The following is a 23,331-nucleotide window of genomic DNA, read 5'->3' on the forward strand; positions in this document are numbered from 1 at the left end:
TTGCCACCGATTTACATGGGGTCAGGATTTTATCCCTTAGCTTCTCTAATCTCTTTGCTTTTGATGACTTGCTATGTCAGCGTTTATGATGCATTAATGCTAGCTTACATGTTCTAAAGATATAGTGGCTGGTAAACCATATGATGCAATCCTCGTATAAACCTCCAGTGTGTTTCTGTTTTGTCTTCTTCAGGCATTAAAGGATGTGTCTTTTTGGCTACTGCTCTGCTGGAACTGAAACTTTCCCAAAACTCACAGCTAAGCGGTTCAGTGTGTGCTGCATGGGACAGCTACAGAATTCCAATTACTGCAATGGTAAGTAGTGCTGAGACGTGTAATCCTCAAATTTAAGTCATTAAGGAGGCTGTAAATGCACACAGGAGCATGCAAAATATAAAAGGAATACATTTAAATATATACATGTAAAAAGATCTTCAGATCATCCCTGGCTGATGGAGTTTTCTAAAGAATTTGTCAGAAGGTGTTACTTGGCATCTGTTTGGTTTATCAGAGTGATTTGCAAAATGAGAATCACAGCCCTATTTCATTAGATGTTGTAAAGTGGTTGCAAAAAGACTCTTGGATGTCTAAGATATGCTTTCTGAGAAAGCAACTACCGTAAGAGTGATAGGGGAGGGACAGAAGCACGTGGTGTAGTTTTTATACATACATGTGTGTATTTGTGTTATGAACTATTAAAGCAAAAGTCAGACATCCTGATTTATCCTTTAAACCTGCTCATCAACCAGCTAATCTCCTATAGGTGCGGTAGCAGAAATGAGTCTTGAGAAGGGATTTGAGGGAAGATTTAAAGAGGGATTTGAAATGTTTGGCTACTCCTTGATCAAGTTTTCCGTTAATGGTAGTTGACCTGTGACTTCTGTATCTTGTGCTTACCAGAGGTTCTGATCAGATGTTGCTTCTTAGATGCAAGGCACATCTATGGCTTTGAATGTTATATAGACCTGTGTTATACAGTAACATTTGAGATTTATGCTGATCAGTGGTAGTCTGTGAATATGAACTTGAATGCAGATTGTTATACGTCAGACATCCCATTGAATCTCCACAATAATGCAAGACCTCTGTGCCTGCAGTATATAGCTGCACAGGTACGTAGGTTTAGCTGACTCTTAAACATCATATTGTTTTAATGTTATTGCTTTTTATCAAAGTTATAAAGTAAACGATAAAATATTTATCTTCTTCATAACTATCACCACAACATTTTTCTAAGAAAAGGACAAAATCTTTTTCTGGTTCTAGCTCATCAGCTAAAAACTAAAGATGCTTTAAAGTCATATGCTACTTTGTGTTGCTGCTGGTATCACAATGTTGGCTAAAATTCTTTGCAGGGTTTTTTCTGGCTGGGAGAAATTTTGAGAAAAATAGAAAAATTGTGTTTAGAAAGACTTATGAGCATTTCGCCTATCACGAGGTATACTTTTCTTTATGCAGTCTTTCCTTATATTTACTGAATTTGCATTTTATTTATTTTACTGACAGCAAATAGATTCCTTGCTTGTGCTTTAAGTTCACTTGCAGCCAGTGAAACACTGAATTAGACATGTAAGAATCCCAAAAACATGTTTCTTATTATTGTGCTTGTGGTTTAAGTTACCTTGTTTTAAATGCTAAGGGTCTGAGGCCGAGGAAAAGGTTGCAGATCTTTCAAAACCTGTTTAGTGATGCCAAGTTTTGGGAGCAGCTTGTAGTGATAAATGCAGCAGTCGCTTCTACAGGTACTCGATATTAGAGGTGGAGGTACCTATGGTTCTGTGGCTAAAGACATAAACTAAAGCAAACACCCAGCACCCACACTTTCAAAATGTAACCGGTTAAAAGACCATCATGTAATCTGACTTCTAGAGGTGTTTTCCCTCCATTTCCAAACTAAGCTTACTCAAAGACAAACCCTACGAAAGAGAAACCTATTCACAAGCTTCGTTATATACTCTGCTGTAGCAGGCAAGTGAATAAGCAGGGTTCAGATTGTTTCTTTCATCTGAAAACCGTATGTGCTGATTGCAACTTTGTTAAATACATAAATAACTGGAGCCCTTCCAATCAGAGCCAGCCAAACCTTTTAATCATATACAGAAGTGTTCCTCGTGACATAATTATGCTATCCAGGCTCCTTCCTTCATTGGGAAATATTCTGTCAAACAGTAAAATAATTAGCATGGATTTTAAAATCGGCATTGACATTCTAATGTCTAATTAGGTAATTGTCATTGGCACAGCAATACCTATTAGGAGCATGCAATTTGTGGAAGGGGTTTTGATGGAACAGACTGCAGGTGCAGATGGTCTAACAGCAGGACTCTTACCCGATGTAAACAAAGGTATTTTAATTAGCCATGTGACCCTGATCATTGTTAAAAGGTAAGGGCTGCACATTCATCTTCCCACCATGTACTTCCTTGTACTTGCAAGGGTAATGCTGAAATGCTCGGCCTATGGTAAATTACATGCAGACTTGATTGAAGTTCTGTTCAGATCTAATTATTGTTTCATCAGATTTTTGGCAAAATTAGCACTATAATGCAGTTGGCTCAAAAGTCTTACCTAGTTTCCGGTCTATTTTTGGTTTGTAGATGTCAGTTGGTAACCTACACAAAGATATCAACTTTTGCTTAGCATATCAGGAAGGTCTTACAGGATCTTGAAATTCATTTTTCAGCAAAGGTGTCTCCATTCCTTGCAGGAAAGCACTTATATCACTAGTCTTCTATATTTTTAAAGATTATAAAAATCTATTGCTAGCAGGTTAGCATGTAACCCAACACAGATCATAGCTAAAAGGAATTTAAGTTAGGAAAATAGGAATCAACGCATGGCCCGATGTGTGGTTGCTATGAGTAACTTTGAAAAATGGAAGAGCTCCTGTAGGCTCCCTGTCCTGTTTGCATCAGGCATAAGAGAACTGTGGCATATACTAAATGTTCCAGGTACTGGTATCTGAAGCAAAACTTCATGGTGCATTTTTTCTTTATCATTACTGCAAAGGAAACAAAGATCCAAAAAATGTGAAGGAAAAACACATGTATAACTTTGTCCTGGAGGTTCTTTTAGTGAGGTCTCAATTACGTTACAGTTCTTTAATTTTTGTAAAAGTATTTATTATTGTTACAGTTTAGACTTAATCATATTTAGTTTTTTAGGGCTTAATCAAATAAAAACATATACACGTGCTTCACTGCAATATGTAGTTGCATTTAATGTACTGGAATTTTTCTTTATGAGCAAAAAGTTAAGTATTTGTAGGACTGAGGCCTTAAACTGGACATTGCATAGCGCCGGGTCTTTCTGAGTGGTATGTTTTCCGCAGTGTTTAACTCAGGGTTACTGATTACTAATCTGCAGGGCTGATGTTCAAATAGGGTAAAAACGTGTCTACACATCTTACCTCTGTCTTTGCTTTTCTAAGCTTGTTGGTGCTGTTACGAGGCGCAGCAGTAGGATTCCTCAGTCCACCTGCTAGTTGTTATGTTGTAACTATTTATGTACAGACATCGTCAAGTCAGGAGGAGGTGCGCTAATCTGAAAGCAACTCCTGAAACACCCGATTTCAAGCTCAGTCTGAGTGCAAGTGTTGGGTCAGCATCTGAATTGTAATTACAGATCGATGATATGCAGATGGCTACAAAGGTAGAAGCTGGTGCTAAGTTAAACTTGTAGTTAGTTCACAGGAGAAGTTGGGCCTGGGTTCAGCTAATGCTAGGGACTTAGCGCAGGGGCCTAAGGCAGGAGCTGAGTTATCTTATGCTCCCTCTCCATCAATTGAAGGAGAAAGTAGGTGTCTCCAGAGGATAGCTGAGACCACTGTGGTTTGAATTCCCGTTTGGAAACATCTGGCTATCTGCAATGGCTGAAAGAAGGGAGCTCTGGCTGATAAAGCTCCTAACGTGGCAGCCTAATAAATGTTTAATAAGAGTTTGATAGGTTGAGTCTAGGCCATGGTGAGAACAGGTTTAAAGTTAAGTGATTTTTTTGTTGTTGTTTACATTTCTTCTGAAATCAGTGAGAGGAAGTGCACAAAACCCTCCCAAGTCTCTTCTGGAGTTGACCATAAGACAAAAATGTTAACTGTAAATCTTTTGATTATAGATAATTACAGTGCCAAAGTAGTTTGAATTCTCTAGCAGTAGAGCTGTATAAGAACCCAACAAAATATATTTCTCTGAGGACAGTTGCATGCAGTGCTCAAGCATATGTTTTATTTAAAGTATGAGAATCAAAACATTTATTTTTCGGTAATTTGACTCTCCACCATTTTTAGGATGGGAGGATCTCTTAGATGCTGGAGCACATGGGAGGTCTTGGTTATTTTGTGAAGTGGCTGTTTCAGGCTACAACTTCATAAATGTTGCTGGGCAGAATCTCAAAATAAAAATATGCTGATCTTTTGACTTTATGTTCTGATCCAGTGCTGTAAAATTAAGAAACTGTATTCCTAACTGAGGTGATACAGAATATATCTATTGTTTTGATTTTTTTTTTTTGGAAAGTGTTTAAACATAGAAACGTTTATCTAATCAATGGCAAAAAAAAATAAACTGCTTTTATTATCAGGTTGAGTAACTTTGGCAAAACTTTTCATCTTGAGAAGTGTGTGGCTTATGTCACTGCTTTCTGATGAATGTGAATGTTTTTCCACTTCTGTCAGGCAAGTGCTATAGAGACCCTATTGTTTGAGTGTGAAATAATGTATACTTGTTAGTTAATGAGTTCAACCACCATGAGATAATCCTCAAGTGACATGATGCCTGTCTGTGCTTAAAAATAAATAAATAAAAGCTAAAAAGAATGCAAATGATAAACACACATTATATCTCTCCTACTGATGCTGGGGTTTAATTATGGGGGACAATTAGCTACCGTAGTCAAAGGATTCGCACATTAATAACATTATATGGGGATAATGTCTTTCTAAGCTGCTATAGCAGTTAAAAGCTGGTGCTTATGTTGCAATCCAGATTCTGTCTACCAGTCATGTCCTGTCTGGATTATTGCTACATTATGTAATGTGGTCTCTTGTGGTTTTTTTACTCTGTAATTAACATGTGTGTCTGACTTATCCAGTCCATTCTAATAAACCAACCTTAATGAGTAAAATAATAATTATGATAATAATAAATCCTATATGATTTCTGATCTTCTGTGTTATTCTTGCTATGACATTCATATTCAAGCAATATAAAGGTTCAAATAAACATACATACATATATATATATATATGTATATATTCTATTCAATTTGCATGCATCAGTCTTCTAAGGACTTTTCTCTGGTTTTATCCAAGAAAAGAAATAATCCATACTGAATGTATACAACATGTAGACAAACTTTCTAATTCTGTATTCCCCATTGTGCTTCAGTCTTGCACTTTCACAGAGGAGAGCTACACTAAAACCTGTCAAAACCTAATCTCTAGCATATCCTTCTTAAATATTGCTTTTTGTGCTCTTCCCACTGTAAAACCTGTTACAGATCTCTTTTGAGTGAAGGATTTGTGACAATATTACAAAAGCACAGGTAATTAGAAAATCACAGGAATACTGCTGGCTTCCAGTTTACGCAAGATGTACTGCTTTTTGTGTCATTTTGATACATCCATTTGACTTATGGAGTTTACTCTAGAAAAAACATTACTTTGGGCTTCAATTTTCTGCGGAGGAAGGAAAATCAATGGCTTGATTTAGTGGCAGTTGCTAATTTTCTGAAGTTTGCAAAAGAAAAAGGCCATAACTTAAAAATAAAACTTATAAAGTTAATTATTTTAAGAGTCTATGGTTGCCGTTAGCAAGTGTAGTGTTTCTGTGCTGTGAAAAATATTATAGCTGCGTCTAATTTACCTGATGTCTACCCTATTTTCTGGTGAAATTAATTAAGGGTTTTTCCAGGTGTGTGGTTGCTTCATGCCTGATTTTCCATGTTGATACATTAACAGGTCAGAAGACAATGTGCTTTCATTTTGCTTTAAAGCATCTCTTAATGCTTAGGAGTACTGGAGAATTCTCTTGTTGCGCTTATCACAAAGTTAATATTTCAAGTACAAACCCAATGTACTATTTTTTAGGTGGAGAAAGTACCATGGTATAGATCAATGCAATTCAGTCCGATTCCAGTGGAGGTTACTAATTTATGTCATCTCTAAATTTGGTCCTGGGTTTTAGGCATTCTGGTTGTACTGCCTAATGCTGGTGATTATTTCCAGCGCCTTTAAAAATCTGCCCGTTCCCTATAAAAATCATTGTGCTATCAGAATCAGAGCTTTAAAAAAGATAATTTCGGAATAACGATGTTTTTCCATGAAACTTGCATCATTCGGAATAACATAATCCATGTACTAACGTAATAACTTCCTAATATAGCTACACTTGAATTCAAAGGATGCTATAGCATGTAATCTCCTTTTACTTTAAGTATAGCCTAGGTAATACTTTCTCTCCAGATATGGGGTGCGTGTGTGTGTGTTTTTTTTTTTTTTTAAACTAAAGCCATTTTTAGGCTTCAGAAATATACTAGTAAAATATTATATCAATCAACCTGAAAATGAAGGTGAAATGGTATACTTTTATCCAAACCGCTTTAGCAAATTTAAGTGTGGGTTAGTTTTGTGTAGCAAGGTTTGTAGGAAGCGTCTTTTATTAGAGCAACGGAAATAGCTGGGGGAGAAAGGACATGCTCTGAAACGAAACCAGAAAATGTCAGGCGAAGAACGCTCTGGGAACAGTTGCTTTAATTTAGTTTTCTGTTACTCTATTAGACAACTTGAGAAAGAGGGGTAGTTAGCGCCAGTGGAGCAGTGATGCTGCCAAGGGAGAGGGGAATATCATCAGTGGTCCCCTCGGGCAGAGAGATGGCCAGCAGCTGTCAAAGTACAAGGTACAGAAGTGTAATATACCATAAAATCAGTGTCTTGTATTGAACTCAATAGTTTTGCTAGCTAGTCCGCACTCCCAGGGCTTTGGGGTGGTGGTGCAGCAGTGATGGCCCCAGGCAGCATGTCTCCTAACCTTTAAATAGGCAAAGTTTCTCTCTTCCAAAATACACTGAGTGGATCTTAACCATAGGAAAACCTACAACACACCCTTCAGAGATGAGGCTGGCAACTAAAATTCCTGACTCAACTGGATACCAAAAAGCATGGGCTCAAAAGAGTTACTTGTTTTATAGCACACTATAACTTCCTTCATTAACCTCTTCATGTTTCACAGGCTATAAACTACCTATCTCTTTCCTTCTCCTAAGAGAGATTCACATTTTCATCTCTTTCCTCCCTTCCCTTCCTTTCCCTCCCCTCTCTGTGAATATCCCCTGTTTCACTGGTGCCAACTACCTTTTCTTTCGGCGATGGTCTTATAAATTCTTATCTTAATTACACTCCAAGCAACTGTTCTCAATTTCTTTTTAGCTTTGAAGTCTGCTGTGTCTATTTCAGACAAGAAATAGAAGAGGACTTTTATGCCCAAAAGTTTGATTCTTTCCAACTATACTAGTCCGGTTTAACAAGGGATGTTGCCTCCAACTACAAACTTGTCTTACCTAGTTTCTATGAATGTGTGGGCCTCCCTGGAGAATCAGGATCAAGAAGCTGGGATTGGAGCGGTTGCTTTGCAACAGATGCTTCTCCACTAATAAATTGATGTTTCTGACCTTTACCAAGCTTCTTTCTAATGTATGTTGCCTGCTTGCCCTCACCCATGTAGTTGCATTGATGGTGCAGGTATATGGGATGGCGTATACTCCATTCTGATGTGTGCGTATATATAGGATCCTGGAACCGGACAGCTCTCTGGGTTAAGAGCATTTATTCTTAAGGTTGGGTAGATGTACTGGTGGGTTTTCTATTTGTTGCACTGATTTGTCTGGTTTCATCAAGGATTTCCTGATTTGCAGGCAGTTTGCTTCTGATGATTTCAGTGGGAGTGCGTTTGAAGGCTGGAGAGAAAGCTCAGTTCAAGGAAAATTTCAGAGGCTATGATCAGAGGCTGTGACTGTTTAATAACTTTTCCGGGGGGGCATGTTACAGTCAGGAGTTGCTGTATATGGGATTTTCATTTTGTACTGTATTGAGTTTGTACAATATTAACATGGCTTATTTGGAGAGATGAACCGTTTGCCTGGAGAGCATTCCTACTGAATGAAGATGTATTTAGATTGACGAGATGGGTCTCATAATTGTTCTTCTCATTATAGACATGCTGGTGTTTCAGGGTTTGGCCACTTATCTTGTCTTTTAAAATATGTTTTGGATGATTGCTGACTATATGACACAGGCATATGAGATTTAAGTAACAGTAGTTCATATGTTACCATTTCTTATACTGATCTCATTGCAGATCTGAAACAGTATGATTCTGATACTCTCTAGAAAGTTGATGTTATGGAATTATTCCAGACACGGTTTGGTGAAGGAATGGTTGTTACTGAATTTCTGGTGCGAATAAAGAAAAGAATAAAACCTTTCAGCCATCTGTATATGTTAGCTATAACCTGCCCTTGCTACAGTTATCTAGAATGTGTTCTTTAGGGTGGGTTATAAATGGGTTGGTGTGTTACGTGACCAATGCCAGTTTCCTGGGGTCAGAGAAAGGCAGCTGTGGTTTGTGAAGATAAAAGGTGCGAGTTTGGTAAAATATTTGGATGTGAAGTCTGATGGATAGTCATCATACTATAGATGCTCAGGAGAGTCTGTGATGTCAGGGACGTAGTTTGTTAAAGTACTTAGAAGATGAAGTCCCAGGAAAAAGCCAGCTGTGTACAAGGCTGTGGGATGTTTTTGTGAATTTTGATAGCTCTTCAGCAAGGATACCATAACTGCTTATAAGTCTCCAGACTTTCCTTATGCATCATGGGGGGGTGTCTGTGAAAAGGGTTTGGGATGAGAATGAGAAATTAGAGTATCAGTTTTTCTAGGAGCTGTTAGGGAATGGATCAAATGATATATTTGAACTCTAAAATGATGAGGGCAAAGTAGGGTCTTTCATTAGTTCCTTGGAGTAGGTAGTGTCTGTCAGTTTTATTCAAGTAATCTTTGCAAGTTAGTGTGACGGTAGCTTTACCTTTGCCTGCTAATTGATGACTGAATCATAAGTATTCTAGGAATCTTCATTTAAAAGCTTTATTGGTGGCTGATTTTGTTCATTAGTGTTTTTTTGTTTTGTTTTCTGAAGGAGTTGAGGTAGTGATGAAGGTGGGGGAGGCAAGAGGTAGCTAGAGGTTGCTTCATCTTGGTTATGAAAAGATTCTTAGGGATGGAGTTGATAGGAAAAATTAAAGCCCTCTATGGTCCATATACGTGTGTTATCGTTGGGCAGTTTCTCTGTGCAGAAATGTATATATTTGGAGAGGTTTGTTTATTAACTTAGCAGCTACCGGGGCCTAGTGCTGGGTGTTGAGGTGTTCACATGGTCCTGGATGCTCCGGTGCTGGGTGAGGTTGTGGTGGCTTGTCGAGTGTGAAGTTTTATGCGGTTTATTCCAAACGCTGTTGCTTTGGTGGTATGTATGTGAGCAGTAGCAATTCTTAATATATATTTTATTTTAATCTTGTGATTACGTTTAAATGACTAGAGATCAGTTAATTGTGCACATACATAATTACCTTATGTACCACAGTAATACTTGAGGATTAGCCAAGACTGGGGCCTTGTGTTTCTAGGCCAAGTAGCAAATAACCCGTTCCTGAAAGAGACATTGCTCTGATCTCTCCTATCCTTGTTCCTTAATACCGTCTCTAGTTTTTGCACCTGCTTTGTGTATATAGACCTAAATTAAAATGAAAACTTTTCAGGGAATGGCTTGTTTATTACTTGGTGCTACAGTATTTACTGCGGTGGGAATTCTGCTTGCTGAGATCTCTGAGGGCACCAGTAACACAAACAATAATAGTACTGTATCATTGAAAGTTAGGCTTTCATCTATTTGATATTTACATTCTTTATGAGGGAGAGACTTGACTGTGTTCATATTTTGCATTGTGTGTGAACATGCTTTCACTAGACTTCTGGCATGTTCATTTGGTGTCTTGTTCAGGACGGTGCCTCCTCCTCTTACATAGCTCAGATAAGCTATGTTACAGCTTATACCAACTACTGAGATAGAAAAGGATGTTAAGCTCAGCAGAAGCAGAGAAATATGGACTAAGGATGGAGCTCTCATGGATCCAGAGACCATCTCCAGCTGCCTTATTCCTGCCTCAGTGCTATGCCAGGAGCAGATTTGCTTTCAGGTGATGGGGACCATAATGTACACCCAAGTCCCAGACTGCAGACATGTACTCTGGGAGAGGGGTGACATGGCACCCTGCACCTGTCAACTTTGCCTGGCCTTTGATCTTGAAGGTGTTTGTGCCTACACCTAAAAGCATATTTGGCAGTTAATCAAGAAACTTTCCTCAAACTCCTGCTTAAAGAAGAACAAAAATTAAACAGCCTAAGTTCTTCTTCTTCCAAAGTAGCCGTGTGAGATGTAAACTCTACAATTATCGAACAAACAGAAAGTGTCTTTGTCCCATCCATACACTTCACAGTCTCCTCTTTCTCCTTGGCATTTTTCACTTGTGTTGATTATGGAAACACATGAGGCAGTCTGCATAGATTTGGGGTAGGGGAATTGTTTATTTGTTTTTGTTTTCCCCAAAGGGACTATTATCTTAAAGTTATATGTGCGCAAAGCCACGAGGTAAAGGCCTTCAGTTTTAGGTTCTTCAGGTTTACCTCTGGTTTATGTCCTGCTTATCTAATCTGCATATTTACAGTCTCTTTTCAGTGTTCTGCTGCGTTGAATGCTTTGTTAGGTGTAAACAAACAATAGTAATATTGGCACATTAAGCCTGCCCTAAGTCTTTGTATTAAATGAACAGAAAATCTGTGGTAACTGCAGCAGTCAAAATCATGCAAATTACCAACTGTAGCATCATAAAGATGTAATTACGGGACCAAAATGCCAAATTTTCTGTCCTCTTTTTCTGATTAGTTTTTGGAGCAATGAGTTATCACAAGATTGCTATTTGTTAATATTTGCAAATCAACAGCTGCTATTCTTTGGTATAATAATATCACTAAATTCTATGATTGTCACGTATCTACTTTTATATCAGATATGATTATGCCCATTAGGATTAAAGTCATTATATGGCAGGATTAGATCTGAGCGTGATTCTGGATAATGACATTGTTAGTGTCAGTATAGATTTCAAATTATATTAATTTCTGTCAATATGAAAAAATACATTATAAATCATTTTCGCAGGGACTCAGGCATGTGTGTGTTTCCTGGTAATAGCATTCAGATGAGATCCAGACTACAAATGAAATGGGATTCTATAATTTACTGTCTGCTCCTAATAAGAGTATGTACCCTGTCGTCAAATATTCAAGTGCTGGAGAAATGATCCCATCTCTGAGCAAATGTTGCAATTACTTCAAGCTGTTGAAACTCTGCCTCCTTTGAACAGAAGTGTCCAGAGCAAATACTCCAACAATGAATCTTTTTATCATTCTACAATCCCATTTGTGATAAGAGGAATTCCTTGGGGATTACTTTAAATTCTGTACATTAGCAGCAGTTCCGTGGGTTAAATCAGATAAAACGGGCTCTTATCAGATTATTAGTCACATTAGGCAATTACATTCTTATCTCTTAGAAATAATTCTTGCAGCCTTGGTGCTTATTTCTCCTCATTAGAAGAGGCTAATTCCTGATTAAGATCTTTTGCCTTCCGTACAATAAACCTTTATATTGGATTTGCCACATAAATTGGAAAATACCTTGCAGCAGAGAGGGACAGCTGCACCTCCCCTTTAAAAGTATACCTCCCTTACATTTTTTAAACATCAGTCATACAGGCTTGCTGCCTGTAATTTGGAATTTAAGAAGACAATACTGAAGCTCTTTGCATCCATCAAATTTAAAAGCCTCCCAAAAAGTATGGTTTTACAGGGCAAGAAAAGCAAACATGTCTTTTCATTTGTTTTCAGGGAATTTGGTTAAAATTGCATGATAATCCAGGCAGGAGGGATGTTTCACAGATATTTGCATAACTATCCTGAATGTATTGCCCCATAAGCAAACCGACCTATTGGATGCCTTCACCAGGAGCTTCACATGCAATGCAAGTGCTGTAAGGGTTGGCACAGGGACAGACCCTGATCTGTGATATGGGGTGCTCTTTTTGAAAGTTTTGTGCAAATGCAGTGTCACGTGCATGGATCCATGCTTGTTGGCAGGTATATCTCAAATATGGGCTTGTGCTTATTATAGGAACTCGATCAAAGTTGTTTTGCTCTTTCATGTAATTAACTCAACCTGAAAGAAATATCCATTTGAGCGATTTATTCAAGATAAGCAAGGAACTTGGGAAATATAAGCGCTTCAGTGGAAATGATATAGGGGGGAAAAAATGAGAGTTGAAACACTACAGAGGTCTGTCATTTCTGTGTTACTGACGTTTATTTCAGAAGCTAGTTGCTGAAACAGATACATCACACTTCCCACCCTTACTATGAGCATTTGCTTTTGTAATTGTTCAGTGCTATATCATCCCCACTGCTATTCCCTGCACGCCTTTAGATGTAAATCTATTTTATGTACAGAGGTCTCAGCACGTGTGTGTGCGTGCTTGTGTGAGAAAATAAGTTACCGTCAGTGTGGCTTCAGTATTTTTGTAAAGGATTAGCAAAAATTTTTGCTTATTAGAAGTGAGATGATGGGAAGTTTTCAAAGGCAAAAATGGCAAACACCTAACTCCTATTAAAAATAAATAGGAATTAAGTGTCTGCCAATTAGGCCTGTGAAAATCTTTCTGGTGGTCTTTAGGATTGAACCAAATTACATTGAAAACCAGATGGGAATGTGTTGAGGATGAAGTGATTGCTTGAGACAAAGTGTTGCCTGTTAGAGGTGGTCCTGAGTGCAGTTTTCAATGTCTGTATATGTATATGTGATATATGTCATATTATGTTTACAGAGCACCTTTAGTACAAAGTTCAATGCACTGGCTGTACAAATATTGCCATGTGTATTTCTTTCACTCAGTTTTCATATATTGCAAGTGATGTTAAAAAGTTGTGCCCAGAGACGTTTTGTTTGGACATCTACTAGCTAGATTGCATGGGAAAGGCTAATAATTACTTAGCTGCTTCTTTATATGTATGGCTCCCTGGAAGACAGGTCTGTGGCAAGTGTTGAAGCTGCAGTATTTCCAGTCTTTCAAAATGGGGAAGAAAACAGCATTATTTTAAGAAACTGTTGGTGTGTGCAGGAGATAAGACCAGTTTCTTTCTAAAATTGCAGAATATTAAGGCATTGTGCTGGGGTTCGGGTGCCTGCCTGGCCAGATCGGAGCAGGAGTTTGAACTTGGGTCACCTCTGTCACGTTGTGAGCAGAGAACCCTGAGCCCTCCCCTCTCTCTGCCCACAGTCTCTTTAAAACCTTTGTGAGAACTGATGTTTCTTCAGGAGACTTTTTGAGTTGGACAAAATTTCTTTAGTCAAAAATGTTTGACTTAGCCCTAGTTATTTATACTGGAATTACGCTTTAGAGCTGAAAAAGCCTAGAACCCAACAAAGCAGGTGCTGCGCAGCTAATTACCATGGTGGTCTGCATGCAAAGATTACATGGTCTAAATAAATCAGATAGAAGTGAGAGAAAGGAAGTATTATCTTAGCCTAGGACTCTGAGATATAAAGATTAAGTGATTTACCCAAATCTCAGGAAGTTCAGGCCAGAGCTGGAAATATGAACCCAGATTTCCTGCTTCCAGCGTGGTGCTACAAACCTGTTCCCAGCCATAATCCAAGAGCATCCCAACACCGCACTTTGGACCAACGCAGTTAAAGGTCTGCGGCAGCCGTTTACCTCCAGTGATGTGCGATTCAGCTGAAAGCGCTGCCGTTTACCTCCAGTGATGTGCGATTCAGCTGAAAGCGCTGCACTGAGCCCAGCTCGTTCTTAGGCTGTCTGGTCCATTAATCCCCAGTTGTAAAGTCGAAGAGGACTGGGATCCTGAGGCTGCTCTGTTTAATCCCCAGTTGTCTAAGGCTGTGAGCAACTGCTTGAATATCAAGGCAGCGCACATAAAATTCCTTCTTAAACTATTGTCTGGGGGAAAGCTCACGTTAGCAGCTATCTAAAGGTAGCAAGGAGCACATGTAACAAGGCCATAAATTTCAGCAGTTAGGTTTATGCAGGTATGGTCTTTGTGATCAAAAGTTTTCAGTAGAATGGGAGATTATTTGGCTGCCAGTTAATGAGCACTTGAAGCATTTTTGTGCCACCAGAGTAGCATAAAGCATCTTTAGTAGAGCAGTGGGTGTGGGTCTTGCCTGTTTGTTTACTTCTCTGGATAAACTTGGTTGTTCCCTGACATGTGTTTTGCTATAAAACAGATAAACTGATTTATGGAATTCCCATTTATTTATGGAATACGCTTTTTTTTTTTTAATTGAGACTTTTACTCTGGCCAGGTTCCATTTATGAGGAAAACCTGGTGGAGCAAAACCAGCCTCACGGGGTAAAGGGGTGTTGAGTATGTTCCAATTCTGAACCTAAATTCTTTACTCTTACTCGAGAGTCAAGCGTGAAATATTAGGTTGCCTAAGGTATTGTAGACTAGCCTCTTTTTCCTTTAGTAGTAACTAGAACAGTTTTCATTATTGTGGTGTTGTGCAAGATCTGTTTCCCTGTCCATGTAAGAATTTCTGTGTGGATGAATTACTTGTGTCCTTCAGTTTTCTCCAGCTTCTTCTTATAGATTACTATTGCCTAATAAACTGCAAACATCATTCTGACTAGGCCTGAAAGTCACACCAAAAGCTTTGACAGCAAATTCTTTTTTTAACCAAAAGAAAAATTGCCTATTTTCCTGGAAAGCCTGTAAGTTTTCACTGGAAAAACTCCTAAGTCAAAACATTTCAATAGAAAGCGCAAGTATTTCTGTTGTTTTTTCCCCCCCGGCCTACCCCATTCTCAGCTGGCTGGATTCACATCATTCTGTTTTCTGACAAATAGGAAACTTTCTGCCCGGGGGTATGTTGTTACATCCTGTGCCATCACTCTTAGAGGTATTAGAGCTGAATTTCTGGAGTTCACATTAGCAGCTATCTCAGGATAAGAAAAAGCTCCTGTAACGTGGCCATAAACTTCAGCCGTTAGGACCTCTCTCTTGTATTTTCTTCATCAAGACTTATGAGCCTTTTCTCCTCTGAATAAATACAGGTATTTAAAATACGTGTGTGATAAAGCTATTCTTGTTCTCTGGTCTTTTCTTGAGGTTTGATGCTGAATGAAAAATGGGCAGCTCTCTAGAAATAATGCATTATAATGGTTGCTTTGCTGCAGAGGGATCTGTGAATTTTATGCCTGTGGTTACTTGGTTTTAACAAAGTCAGTCTCTCCGGGACTAGCTTTCTTACATTCAACATAACGGGCACTTGTGACACAAGCATAAGTTACGACAGTACACAGATCATGTACTGTGACTACCTTTGAAATTACATCAGTTGTGGACTCAGCTCTAAAATATACGGCTTGCAGTGGCCATACCTTCAGCCTGGCCCCTATGGCATTACAGGAGAGAGATAGGTGTATCACGTCTTCCACACTCCAGCTTAATTTAATATATTGTTTATGCATCTGAGAGCAGTTGGCTACCTCCTAGACTCTGTAAGTAGGATGGAAATGGTTGTTCCTCGTTATTTGAAGTCTCTCCCATGAGCAAAAGACAAGATGACACAAATTAAGAAACCTTGTTAAGGTACTAGCTAAGTTGAAGGAACCATATTGGTCCTAGCCCAGATCCCATCAAGGACTGCTAGACTATCACTCTAGGGAAAGTTGTCTGGTCACACCATTTTCCTCTGTGATCCTCTGTGATATTAAGACACTGATTTTCCTTCTGATTCTTCTCTGCCATGAGATCATTGCCTGTTAATCATGAAATGATTTGAGTGTATTCCCTGAAACTCTTCAGACTCCTGGAAAAAATGTTGCTGTATGGAATATTTCCAAAGCTTTCATTTGTTCAAGGACTACAAAAAGATAATTTAATAAGCATAAAAATCTTGTGCTTTCATTTTCAATCTAATTTTTTTGTTGTTAGTTTTAGACTTTGATATTTTGCTTTTTGTTTTGTTTCTGTGTGTTTGTTTTTTAGTCCTAGCTTTCTTAACACATGTAGAAATAACTGTCAGAGTTGATTCTGTTCTTGAGCACAGGGATGAAGTGATCTTTTAAACAACCTTCCCACCAAATTTGCTATGATTCAGTGTTGCATAGTGTTTTGTAACACTGTGATTCCCCAAAAGATCCCGACTTCTGTTACGTTTTAAATAATATTTGGTATGTCATTGATATTACTGCTATGTTGTCTATTTTAATAAGCTGCTTGTAATAATGGATTTCCTGAACATCTCAACCTTTTGAAAATATAAAACAGGAGATTTAAGAAATGTAGGTTTTCAGCAGGTTTAAGAATTTTAGGTTTTGGAGCTGAAAAAAAAAATATTGAAATAAATATGCTAAACTCTGATATGCGAGAAGATTTAGGAAAGTGTAGTTCCTACATCTATGCTACCTGAGCTGTTTGATGTGATAATGGCCTCTGACATATCTTAAAGCAGCCTTTAGGCTACTTTCAGTGCCGCCATTTGTGTTATTTCCCCATCACTGCAGCCAGTCGATACCCTGCTGCAGAGCTTCTTAGCAGTGGCTCTGTCCAGTTACACCAGCCACATTCCCTTCTCTGACCACACTGTCATTTTAGATGGTGCACCCACAAGATGTGACTAGAGATCACTTTTCTTTCCAATTTTCAACTGACTTACCAAGAGAAGAAGAAGAAAAGCTAGGGAAAAAAATAAAAACAAGCCAAGAGCCCAAACGCTTAATCTTTTCACTTCCTGTAGCACCATATATTTAAAACATCATTAGTTATATTCATTTGGGCCTTTTCCAATATCACTCACAGAAAATGGAAAGTCTCCAACTGACTTCACTAGATTTTGGCTTGAGGCCTGACACCGAAAAGTGGACTGAGCGTCTGCCTGAGCACCTCTCAACAATGCGTTAGAAAAGGCAGCCTGAACTTCAGACAGGGTGGTATCTAACGTCACATCTGCTCTAAAGAGATGGGAAGCTGATCTACCAATAGGACAAGTCATATCCTTAACTTGATTCTGAAGCATTTGTTGATTTTTAGGTTCTTTCCTCTTTGCATGGAATGTGTTTGAATGTTGCGTTTTAGTGCTGTACTGACCTTCAGATCCGACATTCTTGATCACACTGGAAACCTTACAAATAATGGAGCTGAGCACCTCCTGAGTCCTGGTATATGGGACGAGCACTGGTTTATAAGGATAACAACTGAATGGTGCATATAAAGAGCTGCTTAAGTCAAACGTTGCAGTACATGTGATCTAAGGAAAATTATTTTTATAGCCAGAGTAACAAAGATTTTAGTGCCTTTAAACTTTTATTTGCTTAAACATAACAAAAGTTCAGTTGTAGTCATAGCTGTTTATTTTACAAGGTAGTTATAGGTGGATTTTGCTGCTGGTCAGGTTTGTAACAAGCACGCGCTTTACTGAAGTAAGGTAAAAATCATTCCAGGATCTCTGACAACCTTGGCTATTGTACTAAACAATATAGTTTCTTCTTGTTGGATTGTCCTATTATGTGTTTGTTCCTGTCGTCACAATAATAGAACGAAAAGGTTTTCTGTAGCTTTATTACAAATGGGAGCTGATTCATAAATTCCATTAAAATTGAAAACAACTTCATGGGAAATCCTTTCAAAAAGAACTCAGTTTTGGTATATTCACCCATAAAACAACAAATTATGAACTATGCAGACAGTGTTAAGTCTTGGTGAATGACTCTGTAAAGTTTTAGAACTTGGGTTTCATTTTGTTAAACTCCCCAAATCTGTAAGCTGACTGGAGACTTCCAGTGCTGTGATGAAGCTGCAAATCTGTTCCAGTTGTATTTCCATGTGAACAACTTGTATGAAACCTGAAACACCTTAATTCTGAAATCAGTTAAATAACCTTCGCTGAATCTTAGGAAAATAAATGCTGCTGGCTAATTAGAACTTCCGAGCATTCCCCAAGTATATGTCAGTGAAGAATCGGATAGGAAAGAGTTAACAAATCAAACCTGAGTTTTCTTTCCAGAGTGATTACTGCCTTAGATTATAATATGGTAAAAGAATTAAAAGTCCGTAGTATAGAACAGATTTCTGTGTCCTCTAGAAGACAAATAGGTTCACTTCTTATAAATGAAGTGAAAGGAGTTGAGTCCTCCGCTTGTTGTTCATGTTACCTGTGGTCTTGCATGTTTAAACAGTTCTGCTACTTTGGTTAGCAGGGATACAGAGCCTACTACTCCTTACAAGGCTTCATTTGCAGTTCTGCAATATAGCAAACAACCTTTAATACAAAACTTTTTTTTCCTGTCTTACTCCTGAATCTTTTGTGGAAAGAACCAAAGATTTCCCCAAAAGAAAAAGAATTTTTACCCTTTACCCTGTCTTTGGAAGGAGATTAAAAATGAAATCTAACTGGAGGAAAGTTTTATTGAAAGGGTGAGTAGAAAAGAAAAAGACTCAATTATATTGTTTGGATCGAGATATTAGTATGTGAGATCCGGTTTCACATAGACTTCAAAAACAAACAAAGACAACTCCTTTTGAGCCTCTGGCAATGTGACTGGCTCCGTAAGATCAGAGCTCAAATTTACATGGATCTGTATTAGTTCAGGTATGAAGGTTTCGTTTTGCTGATCTTTTGAAGCAAATTCCACATAGCAGCACAAGAAAGGGCTGCCACATCGGATTTGACACCCTCCAACTGTGCCTTATGCCAATGTTTTCGTTGGTTCCCTCCTTACAAAATAGCTCTTTGCCAGTTTTCTGAGGACTCCGTCCTTCCTTTCTTTCTTTTTTTCTTCCTTTCTTTTTTCTTTCTTTCTCCCCCCCCCACCCTCCCACCCCCGTTTGAGAATGGTATGGTTTGGTTTTGTTAAGCTATATATAGAAATAACCAAGAAGTAGAGGGAAGGGAAGAACTGGCTTGCAAAAACCCTCTACTGTCTTTGAAGAATAACCCTGCTGGAAAGTGATCTGTTATTTTCTGTGGTCTGTAAATAGTTCTCATTCTGTGTGCATTTATTGACAAGGCATAATTAATCAGTTTCCAAATTTCTACGTTCTGTGTATTTAAAGTGTAAAATGAATTGAATCTTGCTGAGTCCCTGGGATTACATTGCTTCTCAGTCTTTCCTATGCTGCGCTCTTGCATTAACCACCTCCTTCCTCAGTCGTTTCAAGCTTCTTTGCACAAGCTTCAGGCTTCCTACCCTCTGGTCATAAGCTAGATCAGGGGCTTGTGGCTGCAGGCTCAGAACCTGTAAGAGAATCCCTCCTTTAAAAAAAAAAAAACTGTAGAAAGTGTCACTGGACACAAAAATTCTCATATTGCTCTATATATGAATTAAGCTATGGCAACACAAAATACAGTGGAAGGCAGCTAAAATGGGCAAACTGCGCAGCATAATCTTTGGTGCCTCTAACTGCGTTGCTACTAACAGGCTCCTTGATGCCTGTGTCCAGTCCTTACGTTACTGTGTTGCTTACACGTCCATTTACTCTTTGCAGACTGGTGTACAAACAACCAAAATGGGACTTGATGTATTTAGCAAATTCAATTACTGTTAAAATAACACAGCGAAGGCAACATAGAGCTCTCCCTGTATTGCTGCTGCTGCTCAAAAGCTGCTCTGAGCAAACGGTAGTAATTGACAGCTCCTATATTATGCTGTAGGTGCTATGCTAGGCCCTTAACAAGCTTATCTTTTATAAGATGGATGATATTCATGCTGTACATTCCCTGAATTCTGCAGCCATGCAAGGAGTAGCATTTAGTTTGCAGGCATGACACACTAAATCAGGCTTAACATTTTTCAAACTTTTTTTTGTTTTTTCAACGGTCCTGCCACACAAGTACACCCCTCAGGAGGTGGGAACTGGTTTGTGATCTAAGGGTTGCAAAGAGAAACAAACAGGATGACTTCATGGAATTCAGTACAGGCTATTCCTGCCTCCCAGAAATTGCTGGTAAAATAGCCACACTTAAGATGAACATCCCATCTCAGAGGGGAACTCTTAATGATTTAAAGTTTTTTTTGTTTGTTTGTTTTGTCTTTCGTAACACAGTGTTGATTCTAATTTCTTCCTTCTCAAGGCTTTGAAGTTGGAATCCATTTAGAAATTCTCTGCAAATTTCAGAAATGCCATTTCTGTGAAAATGTAGCACAAAATCTGGTGGCATATGGTTGTATTTAGGTGACTAATGCTCACTTGGGGCCACCTTCTTTATTTATTGTTGGCTTCACCATTCATGAGTAATGCATCCCCTCTTAGCTCATGCCAATAAAGCTTTATGCCACCACGCGTATAATATTTCATTGCATATACTGCCTTCCCCATTGCCGTGGCATTTATGTGGTTTGTGTTAACAAATAATCACTGAAATGAATCGCTCAGTAAAATTATATAACCTGTAATTAGCCTTAGCAATTAAAAAGCCTAACAGCAGATTTTGTAAGGCCAAGACTCCAGAGATACCATTATCTCAATGAGCTCACTTTCAGATCTCAGTAACAGTACATAAAGACATCCTGCAATGGAGACAGTTGTACTGTCTTTTTAAAAGTTGTTCTTTAAAAACAGGTCTTGGAGGAGAGGGGAGTTTTGTTATTTAGTTTTTGGGGGGTTTTTTGATAGGAGATATCTGATTCATTGAACCATAACAAAATATTTACTCTTGTTTTGGTAAATCATGAATCCTGCCGATATCATGTTTACTATAAATCACTCCAGATTTTGGATAGCATTATGAACAATGGCATGAAACACTCCAGCGCCTCCTTTCCCCCACATCTTGGATTTGGCTGCTTTCAACAAAGACTTCTCCAGGCTCTTTTAAGTGACTTTTATATACGGGTGAGTCTCATATTCCCCTGAGACTTGGCTGTCAAATTTTTTACAGATGGTGTAAACTGGCACATCATCATGTTTCTGGGATGGGGATGAAGGAAAAAATAGTTCTTTTAGTTTTAGGGGGGAGAGGAAGGGGCTTGCAAGTCAGCACTGGGGAGATGAGCATTCTCCAGCATGTAAACTCAAGAATCTGATCATAGACCAAGATATGAGAAATGTGAGCTATTTTTGGTGAGAATAGGTTCATAAGGAAGAAAGGGATATTCAAGATGATAATGAGAAGAAATTCCCCTGTCCCCCACGTGCAGTGTGCTCTTGCCCTGGCTCCATGAGTTCACCCTAAATAAGCATCATTAGTGATGGGGTCACAGATCTATACTTTCAGTTGACTGCAAGTTTTAGGTCATATGAAGAACTCTCTTAAGGATCTGACAAAATATTTCAGACAGAAGACATCATTTTTTAATTCTTCAAAAGACAAGTTAAATGTATTCATTGCATAAGAAATCTATAATTTAACAGCAGCTGTGCAGCAGCCTTTCCATGCTATAGTGCAGTCTACTATATTGATGATTTCAAATATTTATACCATCATCCCACATTCATGAAAAATATTTAAATTAAACATGCATAGGAACAGATGCCATTCTGTTCTTGCAAGAAAACCTAGTCATAAACTTCTGCTTATGAAATGTTATTTCACTTGACCCCTATCAGTTTAGGAAGTCATGAAAATGAAACTGGCAAAGGAGAAATTTTGTATGTAAGCTCTTCTTTCAGTGAAGCCTTTCAGGGGATATGTGAAGGCAAGATGCTTCAATTAATGGCAGGACATGGTTTGAGAAGGTGAGGCGCACTGCTTTAACTATTATTGCAAGAGTTAGTGCCCAGTTAAAAGTGTTTTTGCATGTGCAGAAGACCCTTGGTAAAGAAGCTTTCTAAACTAAATGATGAATATTTCATTTGTAGTTGTCAGTGCTTCTATTAATTGTTAGAGATTATCTAAAATAACGAGGCTTAGTGTTGAACAAAAATGTACAAATTTATCTTTGTTCTTGCTGTCCTAAACAAATCCAGAGAGACCCTGTTTCTTACTAATTCTAACTAATGCTTTGTTATGAAAAAGGGAAGAGGGAAGGGAAATGTCATGTAGAGATTGCAAGCTATGGACGTAATCAGCCCGACTCTATTCATGTTAAGAATTTACATCTCTCTGCATGTAGTCCATATCAGACTACATATGCATTTGACTAAAATATCTGTAGCAAGGACTGAACAAACAATTGATTCTGTCTATTGTGTCTAATCTATCTTGGCATTTATACAATCCTTCCAATCCTATTATCTGATAGAAATTAGAAAAATAAGTGGGTAATTTCATGGTTCTCTCCACTTCTAATAGATCCTGCTTGAGATGTTAGTCTTGGATTTTCTTCTTCTTTTGGCCTCCATTTTAGCTGTGTTAACAGATTCTATCACTGATATCCTCCCCTCCCCGCTTGAGGTAAAAAATTGTGGGACTTAATGACACTTCAACAATATATGGTATGTTATTTGACACCTTAGTTCTCCTGTTTTTGTTTGCAAAAGTTCAGGAGAAAGGGGAATTTTGAATTTATATGCTAGCCTTTTTTTTTTTTTTCTTTCTTCCTCTCCTCTCTCTCCGTACAATACTTGTCTGGGGAATCAGATTTGGGCTGATGGAAAAGTTTGATTGTTGTAGAAGTTGTAACAATCACATAATACTGAGCAGTGACAGTGAACATGTACTCTAAAAAGCATGATGCTGCTACATAAACCAGTCCAGAGCACAGCCAAATTCTGCCATGGTTTAAATGACAGTCTCAGGAGGAAAAGTCTCTTCTGCTTAGGAAAGTATATGAGAGAAGGATTGTTAGCCCTATTGGCAAACTGCTGTGGTAAGAGCTAAGGATTGCAACATTTTGGCCTGAAATCATTGACAAAAAAATTGCATCAGAAATAAAAATTGGATGAACAAATATGAGAGCATGAGGTGTAGTAGATTTCCCAGTTGACAGAAAAATAAATTGAAAGACCCGGTATGAATGAATGAATCTTTAGTCTGCTAGATGGGGACAATTTGGCTCATTCTCCTGAAAATATGGTATGGTTTCTGGTAGCTTTTTCCTCCCTCATTTTTATTCGTATGATATTAGATATGACATGACATTTAAATCATCTAAGAATAGCGAGAGTGTGGTGTTAGAAAGCTGTCATATCCTCTCTCCATAGAGTTTTCTGTGAAATGGCAAGAGCAGAGATGAAGGGCACAGGGCTAACTGGTCGTGGGACAGGGGAATACC

The 23,331-nt window shown here is 38.3% G+C and overlaps 1 protein-coding gene across 1 annotated transcript in view; it reads left to right on the forward strand.

Annotated features, from left to right (window-relative positions):
• The first annotated feature begins 281 nt into the window (after positions 1 to 281).
• Positions 282 to 23,331, forward strand: part of GLI2 (GLI family zinc finger 2) — a 312,116-nt gene continuing 289,066 nt past the window's right edge. The window contains exon 1 of the mRNA XM_068949027.1: positions 282 to 315. The gene's annotated coding sequence lies outside the window, so the exon portion shown is untranslated. The remainder of the gene's footprint in view (positions 316 to 23,331) is intronic.

This window comes from Struthio camelus, chromosome 6 (genome assembly GCF_040807025.1).
Source record: "Struthio camelus isolate bStrCam1 chromosome 6, bStrCam1.hap1, whole genome shotgun sequence".
Lineage (NCBI taxonomy): Eukaryota > Metazoa > Chordata > Aves > Struthioniformes > Struthionidae > Struthio > Struthio camelus.